This window comes from Equus quagga, chromosome 17, assembly GCF_021613505.1.
Source record: "Equus quagga isolate Etosha38 chromosome 17, UCLA_HA_Equagga_1.0, whole genome shotgun sequence".
NCBI lineage: Eukaryota > Metazoa > Chordata > Mammalia > Perissodactyla > Equidae > Equus > Equus quagga.
The window spans coordinates 16,051,831-16,058,647 of record NC_060283.1 but is presented as its reverse complement, the minus strand read 5'-3'; the positions used below and the strand labels follow the sequence as shown (position 1 = coordinate 16,058,647).

General features: G+C 37.5%; 1 pseudogene; it reads left to right on the top strand.

The window, feature by feature from the left end:
• The first annotated feature begins 4,584 nt into the window (after positions 1-4,584).
• LOC124228418 (olfactory receptor 5AP2-like) lies at positions 4,585-5,514 on the top strand (annotated as a pseudogene).
• Positions 5,515-6,817: the final 1,303 nt, after the last annotated feature.

Here is a 6,817-nt window from a genome sequence, read left to right as displayed (position 1 = left end):
AAACAAGTCATTACTATAGTCATTACTTTGTTTATGTTTAATCCATATTTAACATAGAAGGATATTTTTCAGAAACTATTTGCTACTTTTGGGCTGTGGTAATACAAAATGGTTAGCAAAGCAAATTCTGGGGTAAGAAAAAACTGTGTTAGAATCCAAGTTCTGATCTATATTAACTATTTAGATAAGTTACTCCTCAAGGCCCCAGTGTACTTATCTGTGAGGAGATGCTTAATAAAAATAAGAAAATGCATGTGTTTAGGAGGTACATGCTCAGTTAATATCAGTTGCTATTATTACTTGATCCTAGTCTCTTCTAATTATGACCTGGAAGAGGACTGGCTGAATAGTTTCTCATCATTATTCATAATTCATATTAATATATAAGCTTCTCTAGAGGGGAGGTCACATCTTTATTCTATATAGGTTAGCGTTACCTCTATTAGTTGATCAATAAATGTTTGCTGCTTGCTTCTTGGACTTTAGAGCCCCATGGTTCTCTGTGAAACCTAACTGTCAATGATTTATCTCTTATGGTACCAAGCTCACAGCCCTGTATTCTCTGTGAATTGTCAGAATTCACGGAGATCAAATTGCATCCCATGTTCTGATGAGCCCCCATCCTGGGGGAAGAGAGATATAGCATCATCTGCTGCCTCTTTGAATGACACTTAAGCTGGGATTAAAAATGAGTTTTCTTATTCTGAAACTTTTTGAGATTTGCTTCTTTATAGCCTGAGACTGACTAAGGCCTACCACCTATGCTGCCCATGATTAATTACTCCTTTGTTGCCCAGTGGTCTCATTCTACCACTCTGCTATCACCTAGGGTCCTTACATCTTGTGTCCCATACTCTTGGCCTCTTAGTGCCATGTGATCTATCTTTCAATCGCCATCCATACTCCAGTTGCATAAAACTTAATCTCATTTAACTTATCACAGTTTGTTCCTATATAACAACTAATTAACACTTGAGTAACTGTTATTTATTTACTTATTAAATAAATCTTCATTGTTTGCCAATTATGTTTCAGATCTGTGTTGATAGCAACTTACTGTATTTTCCCTCCAAGGTACCAATTAAAAGTGAGGAGTTTAAGACATAACCAAAATATTGTCTGAATTACTAGAGTTAAAGCAACACATCTTTTAAGTTTTTGTGCCCCCAGCATTTAGTGCAAATTGAGTTGATTAAATGGTACTGAGAGACAAATTAATTAGTGTCTTCTCAAAGTGGCATAACGTAAATGATCTTCAGATACTGATCAATTTGTTTCAGATTCTGTGTCCTCTATATGGAAGATACATTTTGGCAAATGGGGAACCTGGTAACTATCAATTTATGCTGCATAGGCTGATAACTATTTCTTACTCTGGACAGTAAGGAATAGTGTCAAAGTGGGGAAACTCTTATTTTTTAATCATCTATCTATATGCATTTGATGCAGCAATTCACATTCGTTCATTTATTTTATCTACAGAGTCACTCTATGAGGTAGGCATTAGTGAGACAAGAACCAGCCTAATGAGAGAGGGCCATCTGTAAGGCCCATAGTCTAACAAGATAAGACCCCTAACCAATCAACAAGCTAGGAGAATCAGATAGAGACCACCAAAATCCACATTCTGCAGCCTCTGGACTTTCCTTGGCTTACATGCACCCTAGCACCCAGTAGTCATCTGAAGGTGAGACTAGACCCATTCTCATAGTAAAAATCACACCTAGGGGTGGAGAGCTAGCATGCTAATGATAGTATCACATGTAGTAGCATGCCACGCAACAATGCAGGTACAAAGACAAGCCCGCCTCTACATGATATGACAAAGAACTCTTCCTCAGCCATTGCCAAATAAAACATCCCACAATCCTACTCCCTAATGAGCTGGTCACCTGCCCCTTTCCTTTCTCCATGCTCTCTTGTGTCTATCCTGTGCACAAGTTAATAAACTTTTACTTTTCTACTCCCGTTTGTTGTTGATTTCCATGCTGCAGGACAACAAGGATCCAGTGTGCTGGTAACATTATTATTCTCGCTTAGAAATGAAAAAGCTAAGGTGCAAAGACATTTAGTGCAATATCCAAAATCCACTATCAGTGAGACACAGAGTGAGGACTGAAAACTAGGACAACCCTGTTCTTCCTACACCTCCTCCTATAAGCTCTTCACCATGATCCAGGTAGCCTAACTTCTTATATGTACACAAAGTCCTTAGAGAAGGCAGGACCAGAGTAGAGTTGTTAACTCTCTAACAGCTAACCTGCTATTTTGTGGATTCTTTCATTGGTCCAGAGGGGACCAGGCCACCAACTATCAGGGGAGAGAGAAAAATGATGTTAAGTGGGGGTTAGGAATATGGAACTGAAAATTCATTCTCCACTGAGCCCAGTTGTCCCAAGGGTAAAGAAGAGAAATATGAAAGGGACATATATGATTTCCTTAGTTTCAGAAGGGAAAAACAAGCAGATTAAAATTAGATGATATGAGGGATGCAGTCCCCAGCGACTAAGGAACAAGAAATATATCCTACTTAAAACAGGTTAAGATGCTTAATCCAGAGTCTGGTCTAGAGACTCTATAATTAGAAATAACTGCAAACAATATTACAGCTGCATTGCAGTGATATATTCTTTATCGTAAAATGTATTTTACCCTAATTTAACTAATTTGGATACTTATCTTTAAGGAAAAGTTAAAGAAAGAATGACTCAATCTCAAAGGAATGTGGAGTAACTCTTAAGACAGAGAAGGTGTAAAGAGTTTCAATTTTCCTATACCTGTAATGGATGGTGTCTAGAGGCCATTCCAATTGTGCCTACTGCTTCATCTGGGAGAATTAGAGTCAGTGCTTTCTCTAAGAAGAAGGCTTTATTTTTTTTCTCTTCTGCTGAATTTAGGCATTGGACAGGAACAAAGCAATCAAATAGAAGTCAACCAGTTGAGAAAGGTAAGAAACAGATATAAAGGGTTTTGCCCATATAATTTACTGACCTGAACAAAATTCACAATCCTGTTAATTTCTCCAGTCACCTTTATACCCAAAGTTCCAAGAGCACTGAGTGGATGAGAAAGTATGTTAAAAAATATGATCTTATTAACGCTTTTGGGATAATAACATGATTATCTCCTTCACTGATTTGTGATAAGGCTCAGATAAGGTAATGGGTGGAAGGATACTTTGAAAGCATTATAATACTGCATAAAAATGCCAGGTTTTATTATTGGTTGGGGTATCGAGCACCTATTACATAGGAAACTATGTGGAGCAAAGCACGGATAAGCACTTCCGTGTATGGTAGTATCCGTGAGAATAAAACTAGTTTGTGCCCACTCTTATCCCCAACTGTGCTCAGTAGATCTATTATCTGCAATATTAGCACAGCTATTGTGTTACGTTTGTCCCATGTTTTAATTTTACAGTATCAAATATATTTCTCCTGTGACTGATAAAGGATTTAATCTTTGTCTGACCTATGATTTGACAGCTAGCTTAGTACAGTTTTACCTATTGCTCAATAATCTGAGGTCATGGAAGTGGGAGGGCATTGGGGTGAAAATGGAGAATTCCACTGGAGCCGTTACTTAAACTTTTACTTGGAAAACATGGGCTGGGCATCTATTTTGAATTTTCCCTTTTCTTTTCTTTTTCTTTTTTTTTATTTGGTCAGATATTTGGCTTCATTACACATTGCAAGGGATAAACTTATTTCCACTTAGATGACCTGATGGTAAATTATTCCCCCAATTCAGTGTGGTGGTTGAAGTGTTCCGTGTGGTGCTGCTGGTGTTTTCTGGTTCTGTTGTGATCCTGTGAGTCTGAGTGTGAAGTAGGGATTTCCACTGCCATGGCTTGTTCTATTACTTTCATCCAGGATATCTACTCATTCTCACAATCTAATTCTCTAAATATTTGGGGGAATTATTCAAAATTCTCAATATTTAACTAACACCTTTTCTTTTTTTTCTGTAGGTGCTGATACTTGGAAATTAGGGCAAGGTTGGTGCTATGCTAGCTGCATGGGACTATTGTCTGTTTCTTTCCTTGGCCATCAACTTTTTAAGTTCCTTCCTCCTCCAGGAAATTCAACTCTTTTCTTCCTGTTTGAAACTTTTGATTAATTTTGCTAACTTTCAATACTTTTTTATTCATTCCATTAGTACTGCGTAGGAATAGTCAGTGGTCTGAATTCATTTCACGGTCTTTCTCCAGAAGTTGTTTCTAGAAGGTATGTTAATAAATCAATTAATTTGTTTACCATAAATAAGGAAGAGAAATACTTCATAAGAATAAGTTCCTATAATTATTCAATAAATAGTTAATGTCAGATTTGATCTTAATTAACGGACAGTAAGTCATTTGTTTCAAGATCATTATTTAGTATACAGCACACCTCGAATTCAGACAGTCTTTTGATGTCTTTTGATTTGGCATCAAGTCCAATACACTTTTTACTATATTTTTTACTTTGTACTCTTCTGTTAGAAACTGTGTGTGTCTATGTCAGTAAAAATATGTTTATAGCTCTGTCATGTATTCACCTGACCAAATGTCATGTTCCGTCTTCTCTCCTTTTTACAGCTCAAATGACTGGATATATGAAAGAAATCCAAGGCAAGAATCAAACAGAAGTGACATAATTTATCCTCTTAGGACTTTTGGACAATTCAGATTTCCAAGTTGTCCTCTTTGGATTGTTCCTGTTAATCTATATGGCAACTCTGTTTGGTAGTTTGAGGATGATTGTTAATTAAGATTGATCCCTGTATCCATACTCCCATGTACTTCGTTCTCAGCAGCTTCTCCTTTGTTGATGCATCTTCCTCTTCTTCTGTCATTCTTAAGATGCTGGCAAACCTTGTGGCTGAGAATAAGGCCATTTATTTTCATGGATGTGCTGTTCAATCCTGCTTTTTTGGCTCCTTTCTGGGGACTGAATGCTTCCTGTTGGCCATGATGGCATATGACCACTATGCAGCCATTTGGAACCCTCTGCTATACCCATTTCTCATGACTGGGAGAATTTGCTTCTTGCTAGTAGCTATCTCATCCTTAACAGCCTTTGGAAATGCAGCCATACACACAGGGATGACTTTCAGTTTATCAATTTGTGGCTCCAATAGGATCAACCATTTTTACTGTGACACCCACCTCTGCTCAAACTCTCTTGCTCTGATATTCACATCAATGGCATCACGATCATGGCTTTCTCCAGTTTTATTGTCATCAGTTGTGTTATGATTGTCCTCATTTCTTATCTGTGTATCCTCATTGTCATCTTGAGGATGCCTTCATTAGAGGGAAGGCACAAAGCCTTCTCCACTTGTGCCTCCCACCTCATGGCTGTCTCTATATTCTTTGGAACAATTCTCATCCTGTACTTGCACCCTATGTCTAGCTACTCAATGAAACAGGACAAGATTGTCTTCCCTATGCTAAATCCTCTCATATGCAGTTTGAAAAATAACGATGTGAAAGGGGCCATAAAGAAGATCTTACAGAAATACCTACTGTAAAGTCATGTTTCACATCATCCTGTTATGTAGAAGAAAATTTATTTTCATATTGATTTTCTTGTGTGATTGCTTTAGAACTTTTTCTGTGTTAAAATAGGTTGTTTAAAATGAAGTCTGATTCTTAATCTCCTGATGTATTAAATGCACATTCATGGGCCTATATGATGAATCAACATAGTCGGGAAGAGTACCATCTGGAAAAGTATCAAATTACTTGAAATTGGCTAATCTGCGTTTAAGTTCTAATTTCAATATTTAGCTTTTCTTGCTCTTAGTTTTCTTGTATATACATTGGTGTCTTTGATTGGTATCCATGCAAACAGATTCTGAGACTGATATTTTCATGAGGGAAGTTTATTGGAGAGTACTACCAGGAACAATACCTGTAAGGAAGTTAGGGAATCAAAATTGTGTAGCAAAAGTTGAATTGTGATGAAGTTGCAAAAAAGTACTCAACCAACACCACATGGAGCTCTGGAGCTGAGATGATCCTTCAAAGATATCCTAAATTGTGGATAAAGGGCCAGTACATCCTTGATGACCAGTTTTGGATATGGATCACCCACTGGGAAGCAGTGTAATCTTGGGCATGGCAATGCCTTTAAGCAGGGACATTCTAAGATCAGAACTCAGCTGTGAAGTGTCAGTTGCCAATTTACTTGGAAGCTGAGGACATAAATACTTCAACCCTTTAAGGCAGATTTGGGTGGTGTACCAAGCAACCATTATACATAGTAACACTATTTCACTCATATGGATGTCAGGAGTACCAAATAAGATACAAGAAAGAGTCTTGTGAGGTGTTATAATAATATGAGTATCACAGCAATTAACAGAGCAATAGGCTACTGACTTTTTGAGTTAATTGGAATATTTTGAAGGTAGTAATCTTTGTATTTTAACTTTTTAATCTCTCCCTCTCCCAAAGTTTTACCTAGTTTTCAATAAAAATTGATAAAATTAAGTTACCTATTTGTTGCTCATGGTAGTGGAGTGGGAGGAATGTCAATGTTGGAGCAATGGGGAAACAACCTTCTTTGATGAGAAGGGATGTTGAAAGAAGCCTAATGATTTGAAATCAGGTAAATGTTTACTCCCTATTTCTTTCCATTCCACTATCCACTGAAGACCATGAGGGAGAGCACCAGTGCCCTGCATGCTCCAAGTGAGAACTCCTCACCCCTGAAAAACTTAGAGACCACAAAGGAAGAGTCAACTCATCCTGTCCACTCTGAACAGTCCTCCCATCTCCTTAAAACTTCCATGTTAAACTGTTAACCAAGGTTTCTCTCAAAGACATTCA